At 55.5% G+C, this 20825-nt stretch overlaps 1 long non-coding RNA gene across 2 annotated transcripts; it reads left to right on the top strand.

The window, feature by feature from the left end:
- The first annotated feature begins 1721 nt into the window (after window positions 1–1721).
- LOC123929711 lies at window positions 1722–20238 on the top strand. Of its 2 annotated transcripts, XR_006815955.1 has the most exons (4): window positions 1722–2092; window positions 16295–16500; window positions 18838–18901; window positions 19529–20238. It is a non-coding gene; the product is annotated as an uncharacterized LOC123929711 (long non-coding RNA). The 2 variants fall into 2 exon arrangements; XR_006815956.1 differs by lacking the exon at window positions 18838–18901.
- The last annotated feature ends 587 nt before the right edge of the window (window positions 20239–20825 follow it).

Here is a 20825-nt window from a genome sequence, read left to right as displayed (position 1 = left end):
ACTTTGTCTAGTGAGCTGCCACAAACTCCGCAGAATCTCTTTTCTAGTCCAGCTTTGATTCCATTGATGGGATTAGGTGCCCCCTACGGCCATGCGCTTTGATGTGGTCAGAGGGTAGCAGGGAGATTTCAAGCTCAGCGAGCAAATCTTAATCTTCTGCGGGCTTCTCTGGGATCAGCGCTGGGGTAAACCCATTACATCCCTGCCCTTTCATCCCCCCAGGGCACCGGCTCCTCCAGGCCCCTCCAGGCTCTGAGATCCAAAGGGTTTGTCAGATTTAGAGAGAGCAATAAAAGGGGAAGAAAAAGCAGAGCATGAACCCCAGGCCCCCTCTAGCACGGGCAGCATCACCAGCAATGTCAGTGCATCTCCCCCTTTCTTCCCTTCTAATCCTAGGCTCCCACAAAACGGGGATTACAGACACTTGGGGCCCACTGCTCACCCTGCCCCAGCACCGAGCACCTCTGCCCGCACCTGGCCACCATCTGCCCTCTATCCCTCTCCCCAAGCCGCTCTCTCCTGGGAGCTCCAGCTCCTTCACTTCTGTCTGTCTAGCCCCGGACTCTCCCCTGCATGGAGGGAGCTGGCCAACTGAGCAGATAAAGCACTTCTCTTCCATCACAGTGAGGTTTTAAGGCATGTTTTGGGTTGGTGAGGCCAAGAAAAAAACAGGAACATAGCCAATATCTACTTGAGGCCACGAACAGGTATGTTTCGTGATTTTCTTTAAATTAAATCAGACTCCAGCTCCAACTGAAGAGAAGCAGGGGGGACTCCATCTCAGTGGTGATCTGGGCTTTTCCATCATTCCCTCTTACTTCCTTCTCCATGTTCCCTGGAATCCTGGCCAATTTGAGGGTGGGCATCTTGGCAGAGGCCCGTGGATGCCCCAGATCACTCTCAGATGAGAGAGGCAGTTACTCCCCGACGTCCTGGCGTCTCTAAAGAGAGTGGGTCAGCAGGTCCCCACAATGGGGATTCCACTGACTTCTGGCCCCTTTCCAATCTTGGGAAAGCTGTCGCCAGGCCTCTCAGCTTTTCTCTACCACCCTTCCTCCCCACAGTCCCGCTGAAGGAGCTCAGGTTTTCGGAAAGCACAGCCAGGAGAAGAGGTGGTCTGTAGGTTAACAGGAAGAGGGGCGTGGGGATAGGTAGAAAACACAAAATTAACATCTCTACAAAGCACGCTGCGGGGTACCATTGCGCCTGGCGCTTTGCATTTATTATCTTGGTTGGCCACGCGAGGCCCCAGGAAGCGTCTGGATGGCTCCCGGTTCCCAGTGGGGAGGTTGAGGCCGGCCGCCGGAGAGCTCCACCACGGCGGGGACACGGCCTAGGAGCAGCGTGGCCGGCAGGGGGCTCTCCGCGCCGGCCTTCGCGGGAGAACGCGCCGGCAGCCGCTCGGACTGGTCAGTGGAGGAAAAGGGAAAATTACTGGAGCTCGGGGGCGGGAAGGGCTGCGTGACTGGGACGAAGGCACTCGAAACTGTTGAGTCGGGCCCCTCGCGTCCGGACTCGACCCCCGGGGCGGCTCGGGCAGTCCGGGAGAGGGGCACCCAAGCCACCTCCCCGCCCCCGCCCGGGTGTCCTCCCGCGGGTGCCGCAGCCGTGAGCGGGCGCAGCGGCGGGGGGCGGTGCCGCCGGGGGGAGGGCGGGCCGGGGCGGGGCGCCGTTCGCTCGACTCCCGGGAGGCGGTGCAGGCGGGCGCTGGTCGCGTCCGCCCGCCGGGAGCCGCGGGGCGCGCAGCCTTCCTGATGTGTCACCAGCACGTGGAGCTAGCTAGGGCCGAGCGAGCGAGCGGGCGGAACTCCCCCAACTTTCGAGGGGTCTCGGCGCCCAGCTCCTCTCCCCGCAGCGCCGGGCTCGCGCTCTTTGGGGAGGGGGCGGCAGCGGCCCCTGGGTCCCGGCAGGTTGAGCGAGGCCCCGGCCCCTGGCCTGGTGCGCGCGGGACGTCGGGGCGCGGGGTCCGGCCGCAGCTACTTCCCCGACCCCCGGCGGTGGCGACGCGGGCTCTGCGGAGCGGGAGGGCGCGGCCTGCGGTGGGAGGTGCCCCGCCGGCGGCTCGGCCCCCTCCCCGCGGATCAGAGCGCAGGTAACCGAGGCGGCGCGGAGCTGGGCCTCGCGGGCTGGGCCTCGCGGGCGCGGCGTGGGATCGCGGCGAAGTTTCTCGGCGTGTGACTCGAGCGCTCTCCGCCGGGGGTGCGGGGACAGGGAAGGCTGGGTCCCCGCAGCACCCCCACGCCCAGCACTGTTCCTCGGCCTGCGCCGCGGTGGCCTGGAAGCCGCGGCGCCGAACGTCGTGTAACTCTTCGGGGGCCGGTTTCGGGCGGGGTGGGTGCCTTCTTGGGCGGACGCCGCTTGGGGAAAAGAGCGTCGGCAGAGCAGAGCGCCTTGGAAAGCGGGTGGCGGGATCCAGCCCAAGGAAGCCCGTCGGGGACGCGCCCGCAACCGAATTCGGAGACGCGGGGGAGCTGAGGGCTGGGTCTTTGCGGGCGAGATGAGGGTGTTGGTTCAACTGGCCTACAAAGTCCCAGTCCTCGGCCCCCAGGACCGGCGGTTTCTCCCAAGCTCCAGGCCGGCACGGCAGGAGCTGCACCCAGGTGGGAGTGTGGACCCCTGCGGGTGGCCACCTCCCGGGGCCACTCTGGAGAGGGGGTGGCAAGGGGCGCTCGGTGCGGGCTCTCTGGGCAGATTCGAGGGATCCTTGTGCTTCGCAGGAACAGTGGGAACGTGCTCAGAACTTTAAGTCGGTTACTGTATGCGGTCGGTGTCGGGTCCGTGTTCTTCGGATGGAGCTCGTTCCCGCCAGGGCGGACATGGGGTGCGGGGAGAGACAGCCTCCTGTTCCCCAGCTCCCCACGCCCATTAGCCCACCTGGGCTTTGTCCTGCCGTACTTCCCAGGGCAGCTGCCTTGAGCGTGAAAGTGGGGAGAATCGCCCTATTTCTGGAGTTGTCTCTGGAGTGGGGAGATGCGACGGGATGTGGCGGTTTAGCCTCGGTGGAGGGGGAAGCCCCTGCCTGCCCCTCCCTCCCACCGTCGTTTCTTCAGAGATGCATCTTTGTGGGAGTGTTTCTTTGTTCCCGATCCTGTGCCACCTAATGTTGACCACCCAAGTCAAGTTTTATGCCTTTTAAACCGTCTGCTCTGTCACTTTGTTCTAGCCCTCCGAAAGAAAAAAAGCCCACCCGGCCCCGGAAACCTCGAGTTTGTTGGGTGTTGGAACTTCTAGTTTATTTTTATTTATATTGTGTCTTGGCTCTCTTGGCAGCGGGGGCCTTGGAAAAACATTTGGGAACGTGCGGTGAAGTGACCTGAGCTGTGTGAAGGGCAGGCTGACAAAACGGGGCACCCTTCTGCCTGACTTGGGAAAACTAGAGGGTTTTCCAGAAGCAGCAGGAGGCTGAGGGAGAAAGCAGCCCAGCCAGGTTGGCCCTCCTCTCTGAAAGTTGTGCAAAGACCCCATCTGCAAGGTTTTTCCACAGGCTTCTGTGTGCTTAATATAGAGTGGACTTTCCTGGAACCCAGTATAGCTGCTCTCCATGTTTGGGTGGCCATGTCAGGGTGGGGGGACCCCATGGGCTGTGGGGTCACTGGGGCAAGGTTGGGCATGTGAGTCCAGGAGTGGGCACAGCCTTGCTCTGTCGTCGGCCTGCGTGTTTTCAAGTGTGAGCCTTGTCCTGTCTGCCCTAGTTAGTGTAAGCACAGATGCCAGAACTATGGGGAAAAGTTTGGTCTTATGTCTAAATGCACAAGTATCTTAAATTCTCCATTTTGAGGCAAAAGAGTCTGGGAGCAGGCTGGTGGGAGCTTCAGCTGGAGGCCTTCCCTATTTAAGAAAATCAGTCTCCTCTTCAGAGTACTGAACCAGGTTGGGAAAACAGAGTTCTCTCCCTTTGAACCCATGCCTCTCCTGGCCCTGGGGATGAGTCTCTTAAACTAAATGAAGTCCATGGAAATCTCCAGAATGTTGTGGTCACAGAACTGGCCTGGAGTGATGGGATGCAGAAAAGCTGGTATAGACGTGGGAATAAGGAGCCAGCAATGTCCCCGGCTTCCCTGGCCTGGTTCAGGTGGCTGGCAGTTTCCCCTCCAGCATAACTGGGGCTGACCTGGGTTTTAGAGCTTTTTAGGAAATGCCTTAGTGTTTCATTGCTTTGGGGGAAGTGAGTGATTACGTTTTTCCTCCTTGGGATTTTTCCTTTGCAAAGTGTGACTGAATCGGCAACACAGTGCACTAGCCTGGCCTCCGGCAGCTGATTTGTGCTTTGATTTAAGTCTTTGTATTTAGGAATTGGGCTTTGGTTGAAAGCCTTTGGATTTTGCTGTCCCTTTTGAATTCTCATAGTCTCCTGAAACAGAGGCCCCCCACCCCACCCCTCCCCTCCCTCGAGTCCCTTCCTGTTAGCCAGGTCCCTTTTGGCTCCTAGGGAAAGTGGCTGACATGGGCAGACTTGTGTGCCCTGGAGTGGTCTTCTGGAAGCGTCTGAATGCGAGGTGGAAAGCTGGTGGGAGGGACGGGTTTCAACCAGACCCCCAGGGAGACCCACGGAAGACTTAAAATCCAGCTGGACTCCTGGTCCTGCCTCCTGGGAGGAAACTTGTATTCCCTCAACTCTTAAGTAGATTGCAGCCTGGTGAATAATTAACCTTGCCCTTGCAGCTTTTTTTTTTTTTTTTTTTAAGAAAAATCCAGTCCCAACCTATGAAAGGTTGAAGATCTGTTTTTGTCCAGCAGGATCGGATTGGCAACAGAAGGGTTGGGAGAAGCCAGCCCTCTCATGTCCACCCTCAATGTCCTAGCCGCTCTGGAAGTTAACGATAGTTAGAAATAACCTCCAGTGTTTTCCTGGTGGCCGTCCCTGGGAGTGGCCTCTGAGCTGCTTCCCCAGGTCACCCTCCCGCTCCTTGGCCTAAAAGCCGAGCTTTTTGAACGCCCGGCGAAGGTCAGGATTCTGTCCCTGCTTTGCACTTTGCGTGGCCCTCACTCCTGCACTGAGTGGATTTTGCTGCCTGGCCAGTCTGGGGCCTGGCTCAGTTCTTCTATACAAAAGAACGGCGCTCCTAATAGTGACACGTTCAGGAAAGAGTTGTCAGAGAAGCCAGGGGTCCGCGTGGGTTCTGCGAAGGGTGTTTCTAGAAGCAGCCTAGTGTGAGGGTCATGAAGACGGACCTGGGGTCCAGATGGGCTTGACTTGGGAGTCCTAACTGCCACTTGCCAGCTGAGTGGCCTTGGACCAGTAACTCCTCTGTGCCCATTTCTTCCCTGTGAATGAGAGTTGGCTACCTGTGTCGTCACGGCGTGGTGAGCTGTATAGGAAAAAATGGAGGTTCAGTGCGGGGCACACACCAGTGGACTTTTGACTTGTGCTCCTTCCCTCGGCTCTCTTATTTGGAATCTGCGTGTGTGTATGTACGTGTCTGTTGAGAAGGGTGCAGAGTGATGGAGACCTCAGTCTGGGGGGTCTGGCCGGTTGCAAGGTTGTCTCTGTTGCTGTCTAACGTGTAGCCTTGGGCAAGTTACTTAACCCACTGGGAACAACAGCTTTGTGATCCTAAGGTGGGGCTTATGCCTGGGAACCTCTTCCCTGGGCTCAGGCTTTCTTGTCTACCAGCCCCGTGCAGGGGATGGGGCTGGGCTGGGTTATAGCTGTAAGACAGGCATGGTCCTGACCTGCCCACTGGGATTTGTCTTCCACCTCTGAGAGCAGCTGAGGGCTTCTGAGTCTCTCGTGGAGGAGGCTGAGGCTCAGAGAGGGAGCGGCTTCCCCAGCATCTCCCGGCTGGCTGGGTGCAGTAGGACTTCCAGGTCCGGAGCCAGCAAGCGTGAACAGGAGGCTGATGGGGCCTGCATTAGCCAGCACAGTCTTTAGAAAGTACCCTGGCTGTGCTGACGTGGCGGCCTTGGAACATGGGCTCTGCAGTATCTCCAGCCTGAAAGACCTGGGGACTCTGGTTCTGAAACTGAGCACATTTTGGGAAAGGGCCCCGGAAAAGGTGAATTTCCACAGCTGCTCTTGGCTTGCTCGCTCACTGACCCAGTGGGCACGAGAAATGCACTCTAGTGGGACCAGCAAGGCAGGGTACAGAATCAGGGTGGGGGTGTTGGTGGAAGGAAATTAGTTGATATTCCAAAGTACACTGCAGGGTAATCAGCATGGGAATAAAAATCAGAGTTTCATTGGACTTCCTTCTACTTTTTTTTTTTTTTTAATGGCTCGGTGATGTTCTGATTTTTGAATTTCAAACGAGTGATTGAGAAAGACCAGAATCTCAGTGCTTTCAAGGCCTTTGGGCAGTGGGCTAGGCTCACAGATGGGCCCCAGAGCAGGTGACTTCTCACCCACTGTGCAGCTCCCTCCCTCCTCCCTTTGGCACGGTCTGGGGAATTTGGAAATCTGGGGAATTTTGAAATCGCCCTGTAGCCGGACCCCTTGTGTTTGCTGTCCAGGAGAACTGGGGAGGGAGGTCCTGTGTGGAAAGAACCATCTCCTGATCTTAATCTCTGCTCTGCCACTCTGGGCCCCAGAGCCCCCTTCTCTCTCCAGCGGGGGAATTGGACTGAATACAGCATACCCCCCTTACAGCCTTAATTTACACGATTCTGGGCCACATCCTGGGCCAGAAGGCACGGAGGAGGGCACAGCGTTGGAACCTGGGGCTGCGGTTGGGAGGGGTGGGGAAGAGACTCAGGAGATGTGCAGCTGGGAAATTTAGATCTGTCCTTGAAGACTTTGTGGTTCATTCTCATGAAACTCACTTCCTCTCACTGGATTTCTGCCCCCCCCCCCGGGGGGGTGTGGGGTTCAAGGGAAAAAGTAGCTTCTCCTTCTTGGTGACAGAGGCTTTCATTCCGGTCTGCAGCGTTCTCTGTTTCTGTGTCCTTCGCACGGTAGATAGACCTCCCCCATTCTTCCTAAACACGGAGTAGTGGCATTGCTGCTTATCTGCTCATGGCACCTGGCTTTCCAGGAGATTGGGGGAAGACAAAAATCCTTTCCTGCTGAAGGCAGGCATTGGTGAAAAGGCATAGGTCTTGCAGTTGGAAACCAGGCTGTCCCGTGGACTAAGCTGAGTGACCTTGGACCAGTGACATGCCTCCTTGGGACTCAGTTTTCCTGGCTGCGATGACAGCACACCTACCGTGTTTGATCAGAGGATCAAATGAGAATATGTGGGTGAAAGGCCTGGGGCCGGGGCGGTGTGCACAGCGAGAGGGGCACACCTATAACTGTTCTCAGGGGACACCACAGTTCATCCCAGGACCTGTGGGGCCAGTGAAGAAACCGAGTGAGGTCAAGGAAAGACGACTTGAGCCTGGCAAGCTGCTTGCTGGCTTAATATCTGGGGAGAAAAGCAAGTACTTGCTAGGGGAGGGTGGTGGGAGGAGAAAAGAAAGTCATTGCTTCTGGTTGGGATGGGAGGGGGAGGGTATCGCTGATCTACCAGGGCTGGGTTCATGCAGTCCCTGTGCTCCAGTCTATGTGAAGACGCAGGTTAGTGGGAGAATCTCTTCCTGCACAGCTTGCTGTGGTGAGCTTAAAAACATGGGGAAAAAATGTGTCTCTGCTCTTGGAACTTGGAGGGTGATTAAGCAGATACTTGGCTTTTTAAGATGTTATTTATTTATTTGACACTCAAGAGAGACAGTGAGAGAGGGAGGCTGAGGGAGTGGTAGTGGGAGAGAGAGAAGCAGGCTTCCCAAGCCCTGTGGGGGGCTTGATCCCAGGACCCTGGAATCATGACCTGAGCTTAAGGCAGATGCTTAACCACTGAGCCGCCCAAGCGCCCCTAAACAGATAACTTGGAAGCAGGACTTGCATATGAGCAAAATGTTTGTCTCCAACTGTATACCTGAGAAAAGTCAACCAGACCACTTGCTCCCAGCAGGTCCGTGTGGAGGGTTCGCCCTCCCCTGGCCTCAGTCTCTGTCTCCCCCTCCCCCCGTCTCTGCCTCTTCTCTGTCTGGGGATAGCCTGCCTTCATTGTCACTCAGGTCTGGACACACACTAACCTTGGCCAGATCACTGAATGTTAAACATCTGGCAAAATACCACATTTCGACAATGGGCCTTTTCTGTATAGATGAGGATAGAGAAAAGGGCAGTCAGTGTCAGATGCTGGAAAACCACTTAAGCAATGACAGTGGAAAGGGGCAGGGTCCAGGATCCTGACTTGAATGTGAGGGGTGGGGATGGGGGGGGCTGCTCCTTAAATAGAAGGAGGTGGGAGGAGGCCCTATCTGCAGGGCCTGAGTGGGGGAAGGGGGCTGCTGCCAGACTACCTTGGCATCCTCCCTTTCGTCCTTTTGGTGGATTTTGTTGTAATTAGACAAGTCGTGACAAATATCCCATTGCCCTTTGGGCTGGGGAGTTGTGAGGACTCCTGCCTGGAAACCCAGCCTCATTCACTGGGGAGCCATAATTAGGCAAGAGAACAGTTCTCGGGTCCTTGATTCAATAAAGACCCTTTTATGATGTTGGTTTTTCCCAGAAAAATAATACCACTTTGCCCCGTTTATTGCATTTAGATGTGTAATCATATTAGAGCGAAACAGCCCGGGGGACCGAAGTTACGCAGTTGGGGTTTTCACCAAAGCCTGTTACCGGGTCCTCAGAGGAAAACCGTGTCCTCAGAAAAAAAGGAAAACGACAAGGAACGTTTTTGAGGATTTTTCTCTCTTGGCATTCAGAGGATATTTTCTTGCATCAGGGTGAGAGGTGGCCCAGGATGAAAACCAGAAAGTGAAACTAACTTGAGTGGCCCTTGTCAGTGCCGGCCCCTGGTGCTCTGCGCAGCCCTGCCTGTGCCCAGGCCATGCGTGCCCAGCATGGTCCCTCCTTGTCGGGCAAATGGTATTCGTCAGATGGGCAGCACGTGCCCCGCCGAGGGCTGGAGGAAGTGCCAGAGAGGATGCCTGTGCCCTCTCTCCACCAGGAGTCGTGGTGTCCTAGCACGTCTGCACCAAGGTGGCTGGGCTGCCGACGCTCGCGCTCACAGGTGGCAGGGCTTGGCCTGCCCAAGTCCCTCCCCCTGAAGGGTAGTCAGCCTTGACTAAATATAGTCCTGGAGGTCGCAGGCAGCTTTGATTGGTTGGGAGGGTTGGCCTGGCCGCGCCCACGGTCGCTGGCCACGCCCCTCCAGGTGGTTGGCTTTGGTGGGGGAATGCCCTGTCCAAGGCGCTCTCCAGCGTGCAGACCCCGTTCTGCGCCCACATTCCCCTCTCACCTTCTTACCCCAGATGTTTTGTCAGGCTAACCGTGTTTCCCAATCGCGCCGTAAAATCCCTCCTAGAAATCTGCCCAGAGCCGTGTTAGGCAGAGCTCATCAGTGGAGCCCAGAACCTCTTTCCCAATTTGGGGTTTAGAAATCTCAGGCGATGAGGAAATTTCTGGGAGTCATTTGTAGGAGTGCTCTGTTAAGAAACAGAGGGTATGACATTTCAGAATGCTGGAACCCTGTTGCATGAAAAGGGGGGAATCCATTTAATTCCAGGACTGCTGATGGGAGTTACTGCTGAAATACTTCTAAGTTATCACCCTTTACCGCAGAAACGCTGCATTTCATAGATGATTCCACTGTTTATAGATAATGGGTATTCAAATATTCTTCTGGTATGACTGTTGTAAAGTTTGAGGGTTTTGTTTTTTCAGACTTACTAGGCTTTCTGGATGTTCTACACTTTGGAAGAAGTGCTTTTGAACTATATATACATAAGAATAATCCATACTGGGTTGTTGGGGGGGGGTTGACTTTTTTTTGTTGTTGCTTCTCTAAAGTAATATAATTAGAACATCTGAACCAGATTACCTAATTAATATATTTTTCTAATTAGCTGTTAGGAACTTGGGAAGAGATAAATTATTGTAGATTTCCAAATGGAACTTTAGCCACAGGGAGGTTTGGTGCAAGTTCCCACAGGGGGAAAAAATCATGTGTTTTCCATTTTGGCTACCACCCCTTCACCTGTTCCCCACCAAACACCTTGTGTGCCTTCCCAGGAGGCAGCCACAGTATCCAGACCACAGATTTCGTTTTCCTTATCTCAGGTAAATGGAGTCGGAAACATTTCTCATCTACGTCAGTTTCTTCTGACCGTGGAGCGTGTCCATAAAGGCAGGTTCAGATACTACTTTTTGACATTTTTCCGCAGTAATGTTAGTGGCTCTTCTTGGAGGAAGAACGTTCTGGTGATCTGGTTCATTTAGTTCGTATTGTCGTATGCCTCCTGAGTGCTCGCTTTTGTGCCTGGTGGCCGTGGGGCGGTCTGCCGGGAATGAAGCCGGGACCCAGCTTTTGTCCTTTCTGGCTGTTCTTGGGTGCAGGCTCCCCGTCCTTAGGTGAAATTCCAAATGCCAAAAAATTGCAAACCAAAAGTTTGTTGTTCTAACTAATTAACCATGGGAAAACCTGAGCCACATGGACTTGAGAGTCCCTCTTTCTCTCGGGCAGTGGAAGTATCTGGGTTTCACTACAGAGAGATGAGTGTGTTCCATTAGGGGTGCTGCCCTGCTGGGGTGTGGCGAAACGGGCGGTATGTGTACCTCGTGGCTTTTTTAAACCCTGGAAAATTCTGAAATATGTATGGTCTGAGGGCTCCAGGGGAGTGCGCGCAGCTCTGAGTCCAAGCCCTGAGTGGGGGTGGGGGGGGTGTTAGGGCCCCAGCCTTTCTCGGGGGTGTTTCTCCTTCAGCACACCCGAGCAGCAGGCCTCAACGGTCCTCAGAGCCCTTCCCTCATCAGGCCTCACACCCCACGGAGGCCCAGAGGTTTTCCTCACTGTTATATTCTCTGTGGAGCACACTAGGTCCTGAGTGGAGACTCAACGGAAGCTGGTGTCGACGAAGTTTCTCTGTGAGGAGCCAAATAGGGTTGCTCTCTGTGGCAACTCTGCTCTTCTCTTCCGGTGTGAAAGCCGTTGTTGATCCTGCCTGAATGAGTGCGCCTGTGTTGTAGTAAAACTAGATACAGAAACAAGAAGGGGTCTGGGTTGGGCCCACGGGCCCCCGGTCTGCCACCCCCTGTGCGAAGGATAAAGGCATGGTTAAAGGTAGACTCTTCTTTTCCGTACGGTTCGCTGAGCGGTCTGCATGCCTTCTCGGCTTCTCTTGTTTCCCTCCCCCGTGGAGTCTCCCTCAAGGAGATAAAAGTTGTGGCTCTGATGGACAGCCCACGCCTGGCTTTGGCTCTTCCAGAAGGTCTGGAGCTGTGGACGAGAGGAGGGCACCGTCTCCCTGAAGCAGCCTCATTAGCGCCGGGGGTGTTTGTGTGGCAGATGCGCTCAGGCTGCGGGCCAGCCTTGCCCCCGGGGCACTTGGACCTCCACCCGCTGATGAATTTTGGGGGGCGGTGCTGAGCCAACCCCAAGGCACGCTGGTCATTCGGCATTGGGCCAGGCAGGGCTGGAGAATTTGTGGGGCGGGGGGGAGCAGAAGGGGTGAGTGTAAGCATTCAGGAGCTGAGATGTTCTTAGCAAAAGAATTTCTGGGTGAGAGAGAGTGGTTATCGTAAACCCAGGGATTCTGATGGATGATTACAGGTCTCCTGGCTTTGTTCATCCCAGCCTGTGGACAGCCGGCAGGGGTGGATGGGGCCCCCACGTCTAGGAAGGCTTTCTCCCACAGCAGCGGCTCCCGGCCAGCGAGCCCTCAGGCTTCCACCTCCAGAGCAGCTGTTCTGGGGCTGAGCGGGTAGGTGCTGGAAGGAGGAGGGCCTGCAGGCCTGCTCCCCAAAGCCGGAGCACCAGCGTCCCTCCACCTGGCCTGACCCAGCTCGCTCTGCTGGGGAAGCTTGGCCTCTGCCTCAAAGCATGCTTGGCCCCTCCAGGCCCCAGGGCCAGCCCTTCTCAGCCGGCCCCCGCCGCAGGCCCCAGCACCCACCATCTGTGTGCTCAGTAGCTTCTCTGGAGGAGGGCTTCCCCCAAGACATTTTGGGACTCTTGCCCTGCGCCTGACCACTTCCTTCCCTCGTCAGGGTGGGACTGGCACATTTCTTTCTAAAGCAAATTCCAAACAAGGGCTCATAACTCTGCTTGGCTTTTCTTTTTCCTTCCACCATGGTTTTGTGGGCTGCTGGCTATTTTAGGGACGCCACACTCAGAGCGGAGCCTCCTCACGGTGCAGCGACTCTGGAAGCCTGGATGGCTTTTCACCCCCACCCCCCAGCAGGGGGTGGGGGGACAGGTCCCTGGTCATCCATGGATGATGAGCACAGGCCAGGCTCAGGGAAGCACGGGGACCAGGAAGGGGTGAGCTCCGCTGTCTGCCGTGCCTAAGTGGGTCCCTTTCACACCCCTAGCACGGCTGGGGGGCGGGGGGAGTCTCTGGCCACCCCCCGGGGCAGCCCTCCACCCTCACACCTACTTCACCACATTTTTGAACACCTGTTGTCAGAGACTGCCTCCCCACGGTGAGTGGGCGGCCTGGAGCTTTGGTGCCGGAGCATCACACAAAGAGCCTGTTGGCAATGCGGACTGGGCCCCCGGGAGCCCACCTTTGGTGATATGTGCTTGTGACAGGGATGTATGTGGTTTCAGGACTGCGGGGCCTAGGGCGGGGGGGCAGGAGGTAAAGCCGCTTCACAAGCGTGGGGGTCAGGGGAGCCGGGAGAAAGAAAGAGGCGCCGGGGGCAGGAAAGGTCACCCAGAAGAGGGAAGCTGAGTGGGGAAGAACACAGCAGGGCTGGGTCAGGATGGCTCCCTCCCTTGGAATGTTCTGGGCCAGGCAGAGTTCTAAGCCTTTGACAGGAGTGAACTTTAATCCTGCCAGCCACCCCTGAAACAGATAGGTACCCCGATCTCGCAGAGGAGCGGACTGAAGCACAGATGGGTTGGGGAGCCCAGCAGAGGTTCTGTGGCCGGGAAGCTGGGCTGGATCTCACCCTCTTGCTCTGTCTCCCACGGAACCAGGGCACCCCAGGTGCCAGGACCCACTCACACAGAAATTGTGCAAACCTCAGGCTGGGACTTCTGAGCGGGCAAAGCATGGTGCCATCCTGTCATCAAATGGTCCAGATGGCTTCAGTCCTCATGTGTGGGGGACAGCTTGGCTTTTGCCGGAGGAGTGTATGGCCGTGATCTTGGTTAAGGCAGAAGGCTGTGGGCGAGAGGACAGTTTTCATAACATAGTTGGGCGAGGGTGAGACTCTAGCCCGGCGGCTGGGTTTCTGGGCACACTTCCTCTCGGTCTGAACCAGGAAGGACCTGTGGTGTGGGGCAAAGGCTCAACCCTAATGTCAGGAAGCCCTGAGGTCTGTGCCTAGACCCCTGTCCCGGTTGCTCTTCCCAAAGGGGAAGAACTTTCCAGGACGTGAGTCTTTGGCAACTTCTAGGGCGGTCCTGGCCCAGCCCCTGCCCTTGGGGTCTGAGGGGAAGGGGGAAACTGCTTGGAGAGGGTGATACACTTCTGTCAGGAACCTGCTGAGTGCTTTGTATACTTGTTCCCTTCTACCCTCATACCACCCGGTAAAGTGGGCTGCTTATTCCGGTCCACAGATGAGAAAGCCAAGGCACACAGAAGCAAGGTAACTTACACACGGTCACACAGCAAGTAAACAGAGCATGGCACCAGGTTGTCTTCACCACAGCGGGGCCGCACAGCCCCACTGGTGACAGGCCCCTGAGGGATGCGTGCCGTGTCAGGCTCGTGGGGGGGTGGAATTCAGGCTTCAGGGCACAAGTTACCCACTGAGGGGTGGCATTCTGTACCATGAGGTTCAGAGGAGTCAAAAGCCCAGGGTCTGTGGAGGGGAGCCTCTGCTGCCCCAGAGGCCTGCCTAGATTGGGAAGCAGAAGGGCTCATCCCATAAAGAAGGACCATAAACCAGGCTCTTAATTCTGGAAGCCCTTCTCATCCTCCCATAAGAAAAGCAATCTGTCACCATCCTCTCCCCTTTCTTCTTGGTCCCTTTCTGACCATCCCTTTACCCCACCCCCAGTGTCCCCCAACCCGTGGTTCCCAGCAGAGCCTGTCAGCTGGTGGATTTGAACCTGAGTACCATCCAGGACTTACCAGCTGTCTTTGCCCATCATAGGCAGTGTTTGTAGGAGTCAGGGACCTGTTGATCTGGCCCACCTGACGCTGTTGCCTCCTCCAGAGCCCACCTCTGAGGAAGGGCTAGAGTGGGGGAAGGCTGGATGGACCCCACGGTGTGCTGTTTCTCGCACACTGCACTTCTTGCCTCCCACCAGGGACAGAGCACCACCAGGGACAGGACTGTGGCTGGGAAGCCGGGAGCTGGGTCTCACCGTCTCGCTCTGTCCCCCCCAGAGCCAGGGGACCCCAGGTGCCAGGACCCGCTCACACAGAAGTTGTGCAGACCTTAGGCTGGGGCTTCTGAGCAGGCAAAAGCGTGGTGCCGTCGTGTCGTCGAATGGTCCAGATGGCTTCGGTCCTCGTGTGTGGGGAACAGCTTGGGTTTTGCCGGAGGAGTGTATGGCCGTGATCTTAGGGCAGAAGGCTGTGGGCGAGAGGGGAATTGTCAAAACCTAGTTGGGTGAGGTTTTTTAAGAGCTGACCCTTTGGTTCCTACGGCAGAACTGAAATTCTTTTACTGCCTCTGAAATGGGAGAGACCACTGGGAACTCAGTTCCTCTTGGGCCCATTTTAGAGACATGGTCACCAAGCCCAAAGCTGGAGGGACCAGAGCTCAGTCCCCTCTGAGTCTTTTGTCTCTCAGCTGTTCTTCGAGAGAGTTTTAGGAGTCGAGCCACTATGACTCCCCCCCCGCCCCCACCCCCACCCCCACCCCCACCCCCACCCCATATCCTCCTCTCTAAGGACCTAGCCTGGCCTCCCAGGAAGTCTGGAGCTGACTCGCCTGCATTCCCATTGCCACGTCAGGCCTGTGAATTTCCCTTGGCTCGGCCGGGGCTCAGTCTCTACAAGATGGGTCCACGCCCCACAGGGGAAGACGGGGGCCAGATGACCCTTCTCACAGGTCTTACTGCATTCCCTGCTTCTTGGGACTGCCCTCAGCCACTTGGGATTCTGGTGCATTCCAGTCTCCCGCTCTCTGTGGGCAGAAAGTGCTTGGTTTAGAGCTGGCTCGGGGTGGAGGAAAAAGGCTGGTCATTCCTGAGCATTCTGTGGGGGCAGTGAGGCTGGCCTCAGAGACTGCCAGCTGCCCTACCCCCCACAGAGCCTTCAGGGGCCAGAGGGCGGTGGGTGGCCCAGGTCCGGTGAGGGGACGCCCTCTCCACCTCGGCTCCCCTGGGCCGGCCCATGGATTGCTTACTTACCTGGAGAGCATTCAAGGACAGCAAGAAAAATGAGGGACTTTCAGGGGCAGCTGTGTTTTCTGACTCAGTCATAATGCCCCTAAAAATCCTTATTGTTCTTGCAGTATGCATCAGACAGTGGCCACCAAGCCACCCCTCTTCACCCGCCGGGCAGCTCTGGGACAGGAAGGGCTTCCTGGGGTCTGACTGGGACGTCCTCCCCTGTCCTCCTGAAACGAGAGCGAATTATTAAAAACAATTCTGTTGGGCCAGTGACTTGATTTGCATATATTTTTACAATTTCTTTTTTTTTTTTTTTTGTGGGGGCTGAGCATTGAGATAGTCCTGCACAGACTGGAACTCAGGAGAATACGGCGTCTCCCTAGTTAGCGTGCGGTGAAGGTTCTGAGAGCCTGGCGGCATGTGTGGAGCCCAGGGATGGGTGCCTTAGGGGGCCAGTTACGTCAAGAGCGGTGGTGTCGGGCTTGCCAGGATGTTCAGCTCTCCTGAGAAGTTGGAACCGATTAGGGGCAGGAAATCGTACTATGTTTTAAAAAACAGAGGGAGCCCAGCCCACTCCCTGAGAGCCATTTTGAAAATAGGATGCTGGTGGATTCCGAGGGCTTCTCCCGGCCAACCCCTGCTGTGCCCCCACCTGGCTTGTTCTTGGCTGGATGTTTTCTGTCCCAGGTACACCTCCTGGGGGCTCCTCACGTCTCAGCAGGTGCCCCCCCCCTTAACGTTTCCCGCCCATCCCATGGATAGGTTGGCTGAGCCAAGACCTTGTCTTGGGTGGATTTGGGGTTGCTTGCTGGGGGGCTGTCGAGAAGAAATACCAAAATTTATGACTTGTTCATAAGAAGGCCCCCAGTTCCCCAAACAGAATCTGCCCCCCTATCCCCGCCACCACCACCACCCCTAGCTGAGGCCAAGCAGGTGGCCTGCCCATGCATGGACAGACAGGGAGGTGAACAGGCAGCAAACAGGACTCTGAGCTCCTGGGGTCCAGCCCTGAGTTCCTCACGACCTCACAGGTCAGCAAGGGAAATTAATCCTCTAGGTATTTCTTGGGTTTCCAGGTGCAGACTCAACAAGCTCTCGTCACCGGAGAAGATGGCTGTTTGCAGGACCCTGACCACAAGACCATCCTTCTGGCCAGCCTGGCCCCTTGATTCTTAGGCTCTGGTCATCTCTCCACACCAGCTGTCCCAGAGGCCATGTTAGACGGCTGGGTTTGCTCAGGAGCCTCAGCGTTCTTCTGTCCAGGAGAAGGGACAGCGTCAAGGTAAAGGTTAACGTGAGGTTGAGGGCAGGGGCAGGATGCAGAGTGATGTTTATGGCTGCGTGGTAAGAGGTGGATGGGGCTTTTGCAAAATGAGATTCTCACCACCTACAATGGTAGGGTGCTTGGTCATTCCTCATAGCTAACTTTAAAATCAACTGTCCCTCCCTGAGGCACCTTTGCCCTGCCCTTCCATTCCCTGCCCCCACAAAAACCTTCATATGCTTGAGTGTGTTCCTTCTCCTTTACAACAACAAACTTGCCCCCCAAAAAAATTTTTTTAAAAAGGTCGTGCATGAAAAATAAAGCTGAGTCCTATTTCCTCCCCAACTGTACTGCCTTCCACCGTAGAGCATTTCAAAATACAGAAGGCTGAAAAGGCTTATAAAAATGCCCAAGCCTGGAGATAATGTCTGCTAATGAAAGAGATCCTTCCAGCACTTTCCCCTATGCGCATACACACCCCCACCCAGTTAGCAGGATTGGGGGTTTTTAAAAGGCGTGAGGCTTATAATCCATTTGAGCAATGGCCCAGTGCCCTTGGGAGCCAGAGTCTCTCTTCTTTTTGCCAAGTGGGATGGGCTGATCGCCTGCAGCCAGGAAGCTCTGTGGCGGGTTATTGAAGGTACACGAGGTCTCTCTTCTAAACCGGGATTAATGAAGCTGGTGAGGAGGCTGGTGCGGCAGGCTTTGTCCTGATTGATCTCCGAGTGGGCAGCTGCTCTCCTTCTAGACCCTGGGGGCCTTAAGAATCTAGGGCGCCTTCTACAAACATCAGTGCCTGTCCCTCCCCAGCCAGGCAGGTTGCACTTGGGTTACCAAGTATGGGGCAGGTGGCACCTAGGGACTGGTATCTGTCTGTCTGCTGTTCTTCTGTTAAGCAGCGGGAGAACTGTCCGGCTCCATGGCCACACGTTAGAGCTGGAAGATTCTCGTGGCTCTGCCTTCAGAGTCTGATCAAGGTGTGACTAGAGGCCTCTTCCGATCCTCACCAGAAGACGCAGCTGGGATGGGGCAGAGCTGGGGTCAGAGCTACAGTTCTGGACTCCTGAGGCGGGTGGTTTCAGTGATAATTACTGATAATGAGCATATGGTCCTAACAGGCGTAGCATGATGCTTATTTTAATACTTAAGCATTGGGTCAGATGCTACTGTCTCATGGAGGAGGTAGGTGTCTGCACTCCAGGGAGCTTGGCTTCCTGTCCTCAGGTCTTCCTGATGGGAGTGTGCCCATGACCAGCCTGCCCCCCATGCAGCCTGCTGTGTGGCCTGGGATCCCGGTTCTAGGCAGGGCGAGACTGAATCCTATTTTCAGAACACACCAGAGGCGTGGCCAAGGTGGAGCAGCTGGGGGGTGTGGCAGAGTCCCCCAGTTCCCTGCTCCTTGCCTGGACAGGGTGTCTAGGAAGGGGCCAAGCCTGCATGGGGTTTGCTTATCTGGACCCTGCTCTGAGCTGGCAGCTCTCAGGGTCAGGACCCCTGCTGGGGGGGTGTTGCCTGGGTCTCCAGAAGGCTGTCCCTGCCCCTCCCTCCTTCCTGCAGAGCTAGTCTCCAGGAGCCTGGCCAGAGGGCCACCTGGGCAGGCTGCCAGTGCGGGGAAGTCATGGGCAGGCACACTGTGAGCTCCAGGAAGTCGTCGGCTGTTCCTGGACCCGTCTGCAGAGCTGGAGGGCCAGCCTGCTTCAAACATGATGGGTGTGGCCAGGAGCTGAGAACACTGCTTTCCCAGAGCCCAGAAGCTCTGGGCCAGGACAGGCTTTCTTGGGCAGTGAGGACCTGAGCCTTGGTCACATCTTCCCTTGTTGGCCTTGGCTCTCTCCTCCCCAGTCGGGCTCTCTCCCTGCCCCCCACCAGCTGTTCTGCAGCAGACCACGCTCTTGGCAATGACATCCATTTAACCTGCTTCCCAGAAAACAGGATGGTTGGGCAGACAGACTCAGCCAGCACCTTGGTGGGAAACAGGGCAGTGGACCTCAGCTCAGGCTTTCCTTGCCCAAGCTCCTTGGGGGACTGGATTGGGAGATGGCCCTAAGCAGCCTTGGCTTACCTGGGTCAGAAATAACCTCAGTTCAACTCACAGCCTCGAATGATCAGGCTGAGGCCAGAGCTTTGAGCTCCTGGAGCTGGGGAGTGCCACGGGGTAGGGGGATGGGGGTGGGGTAGTGGGGATAGTCCTTTGCCCTGGAATCTGATCAGGGCAGTCATTTACCTCGGGGTCCTGGGTAAAGCCCCCCACTACTGAGTCTGTTGCCTCATTTGGTCAATGGGCATAACAGGGCCCTGTAGATATGTGTCTGAGTGCAAATACGAAGTCGTTGCTCCCTTTCTCACCCCTTCTAGGAGGACACTCCAGCAGAGAACCCTGGGAGGTGTCTAGCGTAGAGAAGATGCTCTCTTAATGCAGGTGCTATGCTCAGGAAGTGAGCTTTGATCTCAGTGTGTTAGACTGGTGCCTTCTGTCCTTAGCTCCACAGAGATGACCTTTCCTTCCTCTTCCTCTCTGGCCCTCCTGCCCTGGCTGGACCCTGTAGGGAGGATGGCTCTGGCTTGAGATGCTGCAGTTCCTCTCAGGTCAGGCCCACGGAGACCCAGAGCCCATGGAGGCCTCCTTCCCCTCCTTGACGTTCGTCCTGCAAGGCCGGACGCCAACTCCAAGGCGTTCCCTCTGGGCCTGGGCCAGAGGAGCTGTGGCAGAGCTCCTCCTCCTTGCTGGGTGCAGACAGCCCAGTACAGGCAGGAAGGGCTTTCTGTTTGCCATGGCTGGTGGGGAAGAGATTAGTGCTCGCTTTCTGTTTTGACTCTCGTATCAAAGTAACAGGCAGGCCTGTGACGTCGCAGAAAAGCACGCTTGAGCCTTGAATGAGTTTGGGCCCCTTTCCTAATGCCCGGCCCCTGTTGGGGTGGCTGGAGGTAGGAATGGGCAGTACCACCACCACCTGGGGATGTGGTAAAATGCGATGGCCATCTGTTGGCTTTCCCTACCCAGCGTCTACGCCTCTTTCTCCTGATAAATCCCTCTTCCCCTTCCCAGGATCACCTCTCACCTCCTTCAGCTTTAGAGGCAGGCATGGATCCCAGGATGGACATGGAGACTGCCCCTTGGGGGTTTTGCAGCAACTACGGGGAAGGAGGCATTTGTTTTTTGTGTGATTTGCCAGGTTGATGGAATGGCTGGTCACCATCCTATTCTCTACTTGAGGTTGAAGCCAACAAAGAAGAAAAGCTCAGAGATGGAGAGAATAGGCTGTCTGGATGTCAGTGAGCCCCTGGATCCAGCCATGCCTGAAGCTAACCACACCTCTGGATTAACCTGATTATATGAGCCAATGCATGTCTCTTTTGCTCAAATCATCCTGAGTTGGGTTTCGGTCTTAGAAAGGGTCCTGATAAATCAGTTCTGAGGTATACTTGACATGCCTTAAAACCTACCCATTTTGTTTACTGACATTGAGATAGAGAACATTTCAAGCTCTGGGACCACCCCTGATCTGCCTTGGTTGTAGAGATTGATTTTTGTCTTTTCTAGAATTTCATATAAATATGATCATTTAGTGTGTACTCTTTTGCGTCTGGCTTCATTCCGCATGTCTTTGAGATTCACCCATGCTGTGTGCCTTAGTGTTCATGCCTTACTTCTGAGAAGCCTTCCAACGTGGGGAAGTACGAGTTTGTGCAGCCATTTATAAGATGGTGGATAGTCAGGCTGTTCCCAGATTGTGACTATTATGAATAAAACTGTTTTTTGTTTTGTTTTGTTTTTTCCATTTTATTTATTTTTTCAGCGTAACAGTATTCATTCTTTTTGCACAACACCCAGTGCTCCATGCAAAACGTGCCCTCCCCATTACCCACCACCTGTTCCCCCAGCCTCCCACCCCTGACCCTTCAAAACCCTCAGGTTGTTTTTCAGAGTCCATAGTGTCTTATGGTTCGCCTCCCCTCCCCAATGTCCATAGCCCGCTCCCCCTCTCCCAATCCCACCTCCCCCCAGCAACCCCCAGTTTGTTTTGTGAGATTAAGAGTCATTTATGGTTTGTCTCCCTCCCAATCCCATCTTGTTTCATTGATTCTTCTCCTATCCCCCTACCCCCCCATGTTGCTTCTCCATGTCCTCATATCAGGGAGATCATATGATAGTTGTCTTTCTCCGATTGACTTATTTCACTAAGCATGATACGCTCTAGTTCCATCCACGTCGTCGCAAATGGCAAGATTTCATTTCTTTTGATGGCTGCATAGTATTCCATTGTGTATATATACCACATCTTCTTTATCCATTCATCTGTTGATGGACATCTAGGTTCTTTCCATAGTCTGGCTATTGTAGA

The sequence above is a fragment of the Meles meles genome, chromosome 18 (genome assembly GCF_922984935.1).
Source record: "Meles meles chromosome 18, mMelMel3.1 paternal haplotype, whole genome shotgun sequence".
Classification (NCBI taxonomy): Eukaryota; Metazoa; Chordata; class Mammalia; order Carnivora; family Mustelidae; genus Meles; species Meles meles.
The sequence above is the reverse complement of the archived record's forward strand: the minus strand, read 5'-3'. Positions and strand labels throughout refer to the sequence as shown.